Source organism: Alligator mississippiensis, chromosome 5, assembly GCF_030867095.1.
Source record: "Alligator mississippiensis isolate rAllMis1 chromosome 5, rAllMis1, whole genome shotgun sequence".
In the NCBI taxonomy this organism is placed as follows: domain Eukaryota; kingdom Metazoa; phylum Chordata; order Crocodylia; family Alligatoridae; genus Alligator; species Alligator mississippiensis.
In genome coordinates this window covers 184,066,512-184,080,017 of record NC_081828.1, presented here as the reverse complement: position 1 = coordinate 184,080,017, position 13,506 = coordinate 184,066,512, and the positions used below count along the sequence as shown (strand labels likewise).

Genomic DNA, 13,506 nt, shown 5'->3' with positions numbered 1-13,506 from the left:
GGCAAGATCCTGGAAGACTGGAAAAGAGTCAATGTGGTCCCTGACTTCAAGAAAGGGAGGAGGGATGACCCAGAGAATTAAAGACCAATCAGTCTGACATCCATCCTTTGAAAAATCCTGGAGAAAATTATCAAGGGATCCATCAACACCAGACTAATGGAAGGCAAGCTTTTGAAGGCCAGCCAACACAGCTTTGTGGCTGGCAGGTCTTGCCTGACCAACCTCATCTCCTTCTATGACTAGGTGACATTAGCCCTGGACAAGGGAGATGACATGGATGTCATATATCTGGATTTCAAGAAAGCCTTTGACCTAGTTCCCCAAAATGTCCTCATGGCTAAGCTGATGAACTGTGGCCTTGATCATCTTATAGTCCAATGGCTAGGTAACTACGGGGTAAGACCCAAAGAGTACTAGTTGACGGGAGCAAATCAATGTGGCACAAGGTGACCAGTGGAGTCCCTCAGAGCTCAGTACTTGGGCCGGTACTCTTTAACATCTTCGTTAATGATCTGGAGTCGGGAGTCAGATGCGAACTGGCAAGGTTCATGGATGACACCAAATTATGGGGGAGGGTAGTCACACCATAGGACAGCCTGAGGATACAGGCTGACTTGGACAAGCTGTCAAGGTAGGCTGACCAAAACCACATGGCTTTCAGTGTTCAGAAGTGTAAGGTGCTGCACCTCAGTAGGAAGAACCCTCAGCACACTTACAAGTTCAGCAGTGCTACGCTTGCTAGCACCACGACAAAAAGAGACTTGGGGTCCTGACTGAGCACACGATGAATATGAGTCACCATTGTGATACTATAGCTGGCAAAACAAACCACACACTAGCGTGCACCTACCGATGCATCTCAAGCAAAGCCAGGGATGTCATCCTTCCACTTTACTCAGCCTTGGTGAGGCCATAGCTGGAGTACTGCATCCAGTTTTGGTCCCCCCACTTCAGGAGGGATGTGGAAAAGCTTGAGAGAGTCTAGAGGAGAGCCACTCATATGATCCAGGGCCTGGAGGGCAGGCCGTACAAGGAGAGGTTGAGGGATTTGGGACTCTTCAGTCTGGAAAAGAGAAGTCTCAGGGGGGACTTGGTAGCAGCCTACAATTATATAAGAAGGTGTCACAGGGCACTACGGAGTCCTGCTCCTTTTAAGGGCTGGAACCACAGTCAGTTGGGAGCCCCATCTGCCGGTTACCAGGGCAGCCAGGATGAGCTAGTTGGCCCATGCCTGCCAGTGGTCAGCTGACCAGAAGGTGCAGGGCCTGGTTCATATATAAACCCCAGGGCTGAAGCCAGGAAGACAGTTCTCTGCCAGCAGCCAAGGGGGAAGGAGCATTCCCAGAGGAAGCAAAGGGGAGAGGCTTGACTGCCCCCAGTGCAGCTTCCGGTACTGTTGAGGGACAGAGCATGCCCTGTGTGGTTCAAATTATGTTATAGCTGGGCAGCTTAAGTTATGTTATAGCCTTGGGGCTTGCATGTTGATTTCTGTTTATAATACCAGTGGTCTAGGTGAGGCTATTTGGGGAAGGAGGAAGCCCCATGGGGGCCCACTGCAGTGTGGGGACCCTGGCGCCAGAGAGGGTGCAGCATTTGGAGCGCACAGGCCCTGGTGCCAGTGAGGTGCAGAGTGCGGCCAGGGCTGTGGAGAGCCCAGGGAGGACAAGGGGACCAAATTACAAGGCCTAGACCAGACAACATCAGTACCATCTGCAAGGCTTGGGGCATGGTAAAGGGGTGGTTGGAGCCACGCATATAGCCCATAAGGCTGGGGTGTCCCGGGACACCTATTTTTAAATGGGACCCATGGGGTTCAGGGAAATCCATCAAGACTGTGTCCAACAGGATGTGAAGGCAGCCTCCTTATATTAGAAAAATACATCAAGACATGGCGGGTGAGAACAGAGGGTGCCCATCGGGCCAAATTGGCACGGTCAAGGGGCCTTAGGGGTAACACGACCATCCTTAGGGACCCCATCCCATGACAGAGGGGTACATCAGAACCTGGGAGAACAGCTGTTCACCAGAGGTTTCCAAGGGATAACAAGGTCTAACAACCATAAACTCCAGGAAGGCCGATTTAGACTAGACATAAGAAAAAAGTTCTTTATGGTGCGAGTGTCCAGGGTTTGGAACAGACTCCCCGCAGAGGTGGTGCAAGCACCTACTCTGGACTCTTTCAAAAAACATCTGGATATTTTTCTTGCTGAGATCACTTGATCCCAGCTGACTCCTGCCTATGGAGAGGGGGCTGGACTCAACAAGGCTCAGAGAGAGTAAGCTCAAAAAAGATTCTGAAATAGGCTCACTAGTGACTCTACTGCCAGCACTTTACTGACATAGCCCAGTGGTACAAATGACTACATTCTACTGAAGTAAAATTGTACCAAAACTTGAAGAGTGTAATTGGGACATTACAATGCTCAATTATATGCTGTGATATTAAACCTGGTGAGGTACTTGGCTGTGCTCTTACTCCTAATAGGAGGTAGGCTAGTCAGGTTAGGAGCCTGGCCAAGGCATTCTTTCTTTTTTGCACTTGAAGTTAAGCAATAAGAGTTGGGTAGAGCAAGATATTCCTTTCTAAAATTGTCTCTGGTGCTCCTGGAGGCATTACTTGTGCTTTCTCCCTGTAGAAGTAGGAGCTTTAGGACACTAACTCAGGTGGAAGTTGTAGTCTCACTTGTCACTCACCACCACTTCAAAATATTCTTTCCTTTATAACCACCTGAACAACTCACCAGTTGTAGCAATGATAACTATAGAGAAAGCTCCAGATAGAACACCATGGGACATGCCTATCCCAGGATTAAATGGACTGGAGCTGTTGGCTGTGCATAGGTTAAATGAGAGGCTTATGTGCACAACACTTTAAAGCTGGCTAAATGCTTTTCCACCACTTAAATGATGTCGGTGTTTGCACGCCTTGGTGGTGTATTGCACATTAATTCTAGCTGCTATAGGAAATCCAGTGGTGTAATGCACCTTCAATTACTTGGGGCACAGCAAACTAAAACTCCTTTGCTGCCCCTACAGCCACAGAGTGAAGCACTGGGCTCCATGAAGCTCCACGGCTCTGCAGGAAGCCCTGTAGGCAGCTTGGCAGCAGCCCAGAAAAGCAGGTTCTGCCCAAGGAAAGTGGTGAGCCTAATGTTTTGGGTTTATTTTCCCCCTGGAGCCTGCCTGCCTGCCTGAGCTGTGTGGGGGCCAGTGCTTCCTTCTGCAGATGTGGTGCCCCCTGAAACCACTCAAGCCAGGTGCCTGTGGACACCAACCGGGGGGGAGGCTGCCACTGCCACAGAGGACTCTGCCTGCTGTCAGCTTGCCCTCCCATCTCCACTAGACAGGGAGTCAGTGGGGTGTGTGCACAACATGGGAGTTTAATCAGCCCTAAATTTAAACAGTGTTTTTTTAAAACCCACCACTTCAAATTAGGGCTTCTGTTTTGTCTACACATGGCCGTTGACACGTCTCATACCAGTGCAACTCTCTTTTTAACATCTTTTTTAATCTAGCAGACAAGCTACACCAGTGTGAAATGGATTAAATGGATACAAGATACCCACACATGTGACCACAGAGTAGTCTTGGTTTAGCTAATCTGCTTTAACATTACACCTTTACTTAAACCAGGCAAATTTATGTGTGTAGACAAGTCCATTGGATTAAAGCCAGAATCTGATAATCAGTCTCTAGGTAGGAAATGGAAGTGATATTACTTTTAAAAGCCTTTATATACTCTCTGAGCCTCTTACTCCTTTTTTTCCACATTTAGTGTGGTAATATCTGCAGTAAAATGATGATGACAGCAAAGCTGGTGTACAGTGGATGAGATATGAAAATTCTGGAGAAAGCCCAAATACTTTAGTCAAAGGCTCTTCTGAGTACAATCCAAAGCACCATGAAACAAACCAAAGCAAAAACAATTTATCAGGGCTACCAGATTAAATTTCCTGAAACTAAAGATTATTAATCTGTGTTTATTGTTTTCCCAGGACGAATGAGTTCAGCACTTGTTTTCTTCTGGCTGAGAATTTAAACTAGTCTTTGCAAAAACAAGCAGAATTTTAAAATGTACAGCTTGTACTCACTGAGACAGACAGCACTGCATGCCAAAGAGCCTTATAATGAACAAAGATTGAAACAATAAAAAAGTAGTTGAAAATATATAAAGCCAATTTTTGTTTCCATAACTTTCAATGGTGACACAAGTTAATTACTATCTTGTTAAAAGATCTTAAGCTGGATTTGTTTGACAAGTCATTATTTACATTGCAAAATAATAAACTGGCTTCAGTAGCCCCCATTACTTATATGTTACATGTTGGTGGGAATGCAGTTAGCTCCTGTTCCCCACTGCACAGGATATATAGAATTTTAAAATAATTATTTAGAAACTGCAGTCCAGTATTAAGAAAGTATTTTTTAAAAGGCCAGCAGCCTATACTTTGTCTCAGAAAACATAAATGGAAATTATTCTAGCAGTGGAAATTGATTCTGAGGTTCTCAATTTGCCCATATATGTCTGACACAACTTCGTAGAGTATAAGTCTTCTTCAATGTTTCTTTTTTATTCTAGTCTAGTCTATTCTTGAGCAACTGAGAAAGAATGAATGAGGGCCCTTGGATAGAGTAAGGGTTAAAATAGAGAGAGGACTTTTATAAGCACTGATTACATCTAATTCCTTACATGAAGGACTGGATGGGATAACAAAACCCAATGGCTGTAGTCATTAGGATTTCAGGGCTAGGGACAGGTTTTACACACAAACCTATTACACATACAGGTATAACAGGTTTTATACATAAACCGATTTAAGTGATCAGAACCTGGTTTAAACCTGTAACAGAACAGATGTTCAGTGCATGCTCTCTGGGCTGGGAAGGGCTCTCTGCTCCAGAGAGCTGGGCTGGCCCCTCCCCTCTACTCCCTGGCTGCAGCTCTGGCAGAGACCTGCAGGCCAGCAGCATCTGCCTGGCTTTCTCCTTATCTCCACTTTCCCTCCCCACTCCCTGATAAGCAGGTATCCTCTGTCCCCTCTGCCTTATGCAGACACCTCAGCATTAGCTAGCAGACCACATACTGCCTATAATCCATGCTGTGGCACAGAGCAGTGTCAGTTTAGGGTTTTTTGGAGCTAATCAACGCTCAGCTGGTAATGTCCCTCCATTCCTACTTTGTTTAAGAAGAGCTTGAACTAATGAGAGAGGCTTTGTTTTTTAAAGGGGTGTTAAATGCTGATAGACCTGATAAATGCTCTGCTATCAAGGAGGGGGGGAGCCCCTCCCTAATCCTGTTGGGGCCTGGCCACACCCTCCTCAGCTCAGCCCTGTAGAATGGAAGGGAGAGCTGCTCTAGCACCCCCCAGCTTCTAGCCTGAACCACTGCAGGCATGTGCCTGAATTTCCTCAGTCCAGAGAGAATGTGTGTCTGATTACAAACTGGTTCAGCCTAGCCAGGTTAGACTAACCTGCAAAGATTGAATCAATTCACTCAGGCTTTTTGAATGTCTCTCCCTAGTGCAGATAACTACTGTTTATCTAGAGGAAATATCTCCTGGAACTCTGACTAGGATGGTGCTGCCCTGTAATGTCTACAATATAGTCAGTGACCATTACTCATTGTTTGCAATTCCTTTAGCAGAGGCTTTGCATAAGTCACACAAAGAGGATGTAAATTCCTCCCTCTCTATCTGATACACAGATGTTTTGATTCTGTTACAGCTCACAACCACAGAGGGTGGCTCTTTATCTCATGCTGTAAAGGCTTGGGCTTTGGAAGTATCCAATGCAACTGTGTTTGCTAGAATGGCTGTCATCACATTCTTATCTACATATCGAACAGCAGCAAGAGAAATCTCTTAATAATAGGCTGTACATGTTTCCCTTTCAATATTTTTGATTCATAGGCCCTTCTGAAAAAGAAGAACATTTTTAAAAGCACACATGGACAACGCCAAGTAATGTTGTTTTATAGATTCCATTATTTCTTGTGTAGAATGTGGCTTCACTTTCTGAGCACAAAGTCTAAAACTGTGGAAGCCAATAGACTGCAGTTAGCAAAACACTTGTGGTTGATATCTCAACTCTGACCACATTTCATGAATGATTGAAGAAAACTGTTCTGGGATTATCTTTGAAGACACTAATCCAAATTTCATTCAAATAGTTTGATCTTGAATACAAACTCATTGTATAGAACAAAGTCAGTAGATAGAGTAGAAATAGCTTGGGAATTGTTTAAGTTAACAGAGAAATAGGAAAGTGACGTAGCATTTGTTAGACTGCAATTTGTGATTTGGAAATCAGGTTGATTTTTAAGACTGACTTAAGCTTTTTTGATTTGTTCATTTTTTGAGCTCCCCACCCCATCCCGCACCAACCCCATCTTTCTATTTGACAGTTAAGATGACAAATTTTTGGCCTCAAAGCCACACCTTCCCATTCTTAACCTTTTACTGCATTTCAACCTCCCAACCAACTGTTTCTGTTATCTGTGAGCTCTAATTGCTTTTCTTTATTTTTTTCTTTTTGTTATTTCCATCACTAATGATATCTCCCTGAAGCTGTTTCTGGATAAGAATGTTTCTTAAACAAAGTATAGAGCAGCAAACATCAACAAAATAAAGAACAGTGGAATACTCTGTCAGCTTTCCTCCAGGGAAGTCCTTTGCTATCACATACTGCATAAAGTCTGCAACTATGTCAGAACTCAAATGTTTTTAAATAGTTAAGACAAGGTTCTTTGGGGGAATCTGATATCTTTTATTAGACCAACTTAAATAGTTGGAAAACAATTTTAAAGCAAGATTTTGGGTTCAAAAACCCTTCGTCAGGCTAAGGAAGTTTCAGCAGTTGATGTGTGCTCTTCCTGGATGGAATGAAAAGTAAAGAAGCCAGAGGCTGGGCTGGTATGCATACAAGATAGGTAGTCAGTTAAGATGTAGATTGAGGAGTTAATGGGTGCAGCTGGTGATTGTTGAATTTCTGATGGAATGCAATCAGAGATTGCAGGTTTTCAGCCCAAATGAAGAAGATGTCATTGATATATCTTAAGTATAGCAAGGGTTTGATTGTGAAGACTTCCTCAAGAAGTGCACCATTACTACACCCCACAACAGAGCGATCAGCATTCCCAGATCTTACAGCTGCACCTCCAGAAATGTAATATATTTCATCCAATGCACCAAATGCCCTGATGGAAAATATATAGGAGAGACTAAATAAGAACTGCGCGCCAGAATGAACCGGAAATCTATCAAAGACAGGAATACCCAGTGACCTGTGGGGGCACATTTCTCACAACAAAACCACTCTCTCTCCAATCTCTCAGTCCTGATCCTCAAAGGAAACTTACACAACACTTCCCAGAGACGAGCCTATGAACTCCACTTTATCAACCTCCTGGATACTAAAAATCATGGACTAAATATAGACATTGGATTCATGACACATTATAACCTGCCTGACATCTGACTTCCCAGGTACTTCTCCACTATTCATCCCCCTTCTCTCCCCCCCACCACCCAGCCTGTCTCTCACCGATTGACTCCTCAATCTACATTTTCACTGACTGCCTATCTTGTATGCATACCAGACCAGCCTCTGGCTTCTTTACTTTTCATTCCATCCAGGAAGAGCACACATCAACTGCTGAAACTTCCTTAGCCTGACAAAGGGTTTTTGAAACCCAAAAGCTTGCTTAAAAATTGTTTCCCAACATCTAAATTGGTCTAATAAAAGATATTAGATTCACCCAAAGAACCTTGTCTGCCTATGTCCTTAGACCAACACGGCTACAACCTACACCCCTTTAAACAGTTAAAGAATATAGAATTAGATTTGTAAAAAATATGCTAAATAATTGAGAATTATTTTTCTCATTGAAAATTTTGCCAAAGGATGGACTAAGTTTAAAACTATACCATTCTTTTATGAAAAATCATGGAAGAATTCAAGAGGTTAGTCAGTGGATGAAGGAAATACTTCTCGCAAGTATGCTAAGACCTGAATGATATATAGGTCTATGCCTTGGGAATCTTGGCAGGAGTATAATGAAGGGTGGGCACAATTTAGGAGGGATGCCAAAATCATCCCACACTTCTACAGATTCTATACCCTGGCAGCAAGAGCAGCCCCAGTTTGCTATTGAAGCAGCAGCTCGTGAAAGTAGGGACCAGATCAAAAACATCAAAAGGTCTGCCTGAGCTTATTAACTCATCAGGCTACAGTGGTTAAGTCATACTAGGATCTGAAGCAAATGAAACAGAGGGGACTGAGGTGATATCCAGTCTAGCTACTTGCAGCTCCCCAGAGAGTGACAAGGTGACCATTTACAGTTGTGACTGGGGTACTAGTCTGGAGCGAGCTCAGAGTTCTGGGAGATGCATTTACACTGTGTCCCCTTCTCCCCAAGAGCTTATTATTGATTGCAGGCATTTAGCCTGGGGTTTTCAAAGGATTTAATATAGTTAGACATGCAATTCAAATAGGAGTTGGGTTCCAAAGTCCCTTAGGTTTCTTTGAAAAAGCCCAAACTTATAGTATTTTTTAATACTATAAGTATCAAGGGGAAGAAATAGATGCGGGGCTCCTGAGGCAGCTCACGGAGACCATAAAAGCTAAAGATGCGGTAGTCATGGGGGACCTAAACTACCCAGACATCTGCTGGAAGACACAGACAGCAAAGTCCCACCGCTCAGGCAGGTTTCTAACCTGTGTACAAGACCTCCACCTGACACAGGAGGTACATGGTCCCACTAGGGGGAATACCATACTGGATCTGGTATTGGCAACGGGGGATGACATGGTAGGGGACCTACAGATCGGTAGCCATATGGGGGACAGTGATCACCTAATAATAGAAGTCACCATAAGACGTTGAGTGGGTAAGGTAACTAGCAGGGTGAAAGTACTAGACTTTAGGAAAGCTGATTTAAATGAACTCAGGCGATTGGTCAAGGACGCACTGCAGAGTAGGAGTTTTGAAATGATGGGAGCCCAAGAAGGGTGGCTGTGCCTTAAGGAAACGATCCTTCGGGCACAAAGCATGACGATCCCCATGCAGGGTAAAAGAGGGAAAGGGGCCAGGAGGCTTCCCTGGCTGGCCGCAGAAATCCAGGGCAGCCTAAGGGCCAAAAGGAGCACATAAAAAGTGGAAACAGGGAGAGATCACCAAAGACGAATATACCTCCTCTGCTCGTGCTTGTTGGGAGGCAGTTAGACAGGCCAAAAATACCATGGAGCTGAGGATGGCATCCCAAGTAAAGGACAACAAGAAATAGTTTTTTAGATATATAAGGAGTAAAAGGAAGGCCTAGGGAGGAATAGGGCCCCTGCTAAACGGGCAGAAACAATTGGTGATGGACAGGGGGGACAAGGCTGAATTCCTCAACGAGTTCTTTGCCTCAGTGTTCCTAAGCGAGGGGCACGACAAGTCTCTCACTGGGGTTGTAGAGAGGCAGCAGCAAGGCACCAGACTACCATGCATACACCCTGAGATGGTGCAGAGTCATTTGGAAGAACTGGATGCCTTTAAGTCGGTAGGCCCGGATGAGCTCCATCCGAGGGTGCTGAAGGCACTGGACGACATCATTACAGAGCCACTGGCGGGAATATTTGAACCCTCGTGGCGCATGGGCCAAGTCCCGGAGGACTGGAAAAGGGCCAGTGTGGTCCCCATTTTCAAGAAGGGGAGGAAGGAGGACCCGGGCAACTATAGGCCAGTCAGTCTCACCTTCATCCTTGGCAAAGTCTTTGAAAAAATTATCAAGGCTAACATATGCGAGAGCCCAGCAGGACAAATTATGCTGAGGGGAAACCAGCACGGGTTCGTGGCAGGCAGATTGTGCCTGACCAATCTAGTCTCTTTTTATGACCAGGTTACGAAATGCCTGGACACAGGAGGAGGGGTGGATGTCGTATACTTAGATTTCAGGAAGGCCTTCGATATGGTATCCCACACCATACTGGTGAACAAGTTAAGAGGCTGTGACTTGGATGACTACACAGTCAGGTGGGTGGTGAATTGGCTGGAGAGTTGCACCCAGAGAGTTGTGGTGGATGGGTCAGCTTCGACCTGGAAGGGTGTGGGCAGTGGGGTCCCACAGGGCTTGGTCCTTGGACCGATACTCTTTAATGTCTTCATCAGCGACTTGGACGAGGGAGTGAAATGTACTCTGTCCAAGTTTGCAGATGACACAAAGCTATGGGGAGAAGAGGACACGCCGGAGGGCAGGGAACAGCTGCAAGCAGACCTGGACAGGTTAGACAAGTGGGCAGAAAACAACAGAATGCAGTTCAACAAGGAGAAATGCGAAGTGCTGCACCTAGGGAGGAAAAATGTCCAGCACACCTACAGCCTAGGAAATGACCTGCTGGGTGGCATGGAAGTGGAAAGGGATCTTGGAGTCCTAGTGGACTCCAAGATGAACATGAGTCGGCAGTGTGACGAAGCCATCAGAAAAGCCAATGGCACTTTATCGTGCATCAGCAGATGCATGACGAATAGGTCCAAGGAGGTGATACTTCCCCTCTGTTGGGCGCTGGTCAGACCGCTGTTGGAGTACTGCGTGCAATTCTGGGCGCCGCAATTCAAGAGGGATGCGGATAACCTGGAGAGGGTCCAGAGAAAGGCCACTCGTATGGTTAAGGGCCTGCAGACCAAGCCCTACGAGGAGAGACCAGAGAACCTGGACCTTTTCAGCCTCCGCAAGAGAAGGTTGAGAGGCGACCTTGTGGCTGCCTATAAGTTCATCACGGGGGCACAGAAGGGAATTGGTGAGTTTTTATTCACCAAGGCGCCCCTGGGGGTTACAAGAAATAATGGCCACAAGCTAGCAGAGAGCAGATTTAGATTGGACATTAGGAAGAACTTCTTCACAGTTCGAGTGGCCAAGGTCTGGAACGGGTTCCCAAGGGAGGTGGTTCTCTCCCCTACCCTGGGGGTCTTCAAGAGGAGGTTAGATAGGCATCTAGCTGGGGTCATCTAGACCCAGCACTCTTTCCTGCCTATGCAGGGGGTCGGACTTGATGATCTATTGAGGTCCCTTCCGACACTAACATATATGAATCTATGAATCTATTAATCTGTAACAAATGTATACAGACAGTATTATTCAAGTCTGGATTGTGTGTGTTGGCCACTATGTTCTTTTAGGGTGTAGTGATGGCCATTAGAAGATTTCTTTACAAGCAAGTTTTAGTTTTAATCCTATATTGAGAACTGCAGTAGGACTTGCATAGCATAACAGCTTTTTTTCTGACTCTCTGCACCAGAGAACTATGTAGGAATGAACAAAGTACAGTTCTCCCTGAGAGCCATGAATCTGTGAAGGTCCACAGTTCTCAAAAGGAAGTTTCTTCTTTAAGAAGATACTTCAGCTAATGAAAAATGGCAACAATTGCTTATAAACCCACTATCCTACCTGCATTCCTTCCTTTTGAGTGAACAGTGAGCATCAAGACAGTGAACACCTTACAACAAGCAGATAATCATGGCAAGCTACCTAAAAAGGTCAAAAATGTGTGGAAACTTGAGCCAATTGTCTATTATTTGGTTTGGTACAGTGGAAACCAGTTTGATTTAATTAGATGAAATACCAACCTATTCACTTCCCTTATTCAGCTTTCCTGAATGAATGATACTAAATCACCCACCTAAGAGTTCCATGAAAGCATTTAGTTTATCATTACTGCCAACTGCTTTCTTATTTTGTAAAAAATTAGCTAGTGTCTTTTGAAATAATTAGCTAGTTGTTATACACCCAAAGATAAAGTAAAATAAGAACAACAACAGCTCTACCAGTCTTTATAATTAAAAATATATAACTCGTATGTAAAAGTGACTTGTATTTAACAACTTTAACTTTTTGTAAGCCTTTAAGAAGCATTTTCAAATTTGGAAACTTAAGCCAATTTAATTGTTACCAAAATGATGATGGTCAAGCTGGCTGTATTAAATATATAAAAAATCCTCAGATGCATATCTGGATAACTGGTAGAGATGGAAGAGGAATGAAAGAAGAAATGGGTACAAGCTAAAGTGGAATTTCATTAATTTAAAAATTAATTTAATTATTGACTGATAAAATTTAGCTTCAAAAGTTTGTCAGAGCAGAAATGCAAAACTTGTATACAATCCTTTTGTTGTACCTAAGCAGGTATTGACTGCTTTCATCCAAGGACACATCAAACTAGAGACCACCACTGATTAAATATAGTTTAGTTTTCCATTAGGAAGTTTCTTTTGACTAGAATTTTACAGAATCTAGTCCAGGAAAGTTAAAGACTCCATATTCATCTGACCTGGAATAGACTACTCTTTATGAAAGCCTGACAAAATCACAGTGAATCAAAGAACAGGCCTGCAGCTACCAAGGTTTTATCTGAGTCTAATCTAAGGGTTATTGTAAAACTCAATGCATAACTGAAGATTCATCAAGACAAACTTCCCAGATTAAAAGCTAGGTTTACTATGTGAAGGAGAGATTCTATTGAATAGAATTGCTTCCATGCTGTTTGAAGCCTGTTTTTTCTTCTTTTTTTTATTTCAAGTATAAAGAAACAGCCCAAGGAAAGTGAATCTATAATCAGGTCACTTGTTAGTTTCTAACTTCTAAAATACAGCAGCATTATGCATGAAAACTGCCTTTGTAAACTTAAGGAAAACTGTACAATGAATCTTCCTGGGACACTGCGCAAAATAGGTCAGAATGTGAAAGCACAGTTCCCTTTCTTAGTGTTTTGTTTGGCTGAGATTTGATTCCCAGATCTTAAGCAAGGGGAGACAAGACAATATGGCATTGATGGCTGTCTAACAAAGTGGGAGAAAGCTTCAATTTATTAAACCTGCCCGCCCCCACCAACCAAACTTTAGTTTAGAGATTATATATATATATATATATATATAATTTGGAACTGCCCTTATTTGTAGGGTGGTAAAGAGTTTCTTGTTGTGACATTCCATTGATTTTAGTGACTGCCAGATCAGACATAAATGTATATTCAATCTGTATTTATTGGTTTAATGGTTTTTCTACTGAAGTCAATGGCAAAACTCTCAACAACTTCGAAGAGAGAAGAAATAGAACCTAGGGACTTGATTCCATAGAAAAAGGAGGAAGGATGTTTCTCTACACAACCTCAGAGAACAGGGATCTTTGTCAGTAATGCAGTATGATATTATTTTTATAATAAGAACATGTATATGGATAAATACAGTAATCCATGCTCATTCAAATACAGATCGTGACAACTGTTGATCCTCCTGAATCATGGTGTAGGCATGAGGGCCACACAGACCTTCAGTGCATATGCCTGGGCAGGAATTTTTGGAGGAGTGGAGGCTGTGCACAGACCTTCCATCCTCCATTTAGGCCACTGAGACAGAATCCAAAGACCAGGAGGAGTCCAAATGTCTGGTCATGGCTGTAGTTGTATAAGTGTCTGGGAACTGAACCCAGGTCTCTTGTGTGGTAGACAAGAATTCTATCACTGAACCACAAG

General features: G+C 43.8%; 1 protein-coding gene across 2 annotated transcripts in view; it reads right to left on the bottom strand.

The window, feature by feature from the left end:
• Positions 1 to 13,506, bottom strand: part of PLXDC2 (plexin domain containing 2) — a 513,252-nt gene that overhangs the window by 47,154 nt on the left and 452,592 nt on the right. The gene's annotated exons all lie outside the window — the stretch shown is intronic.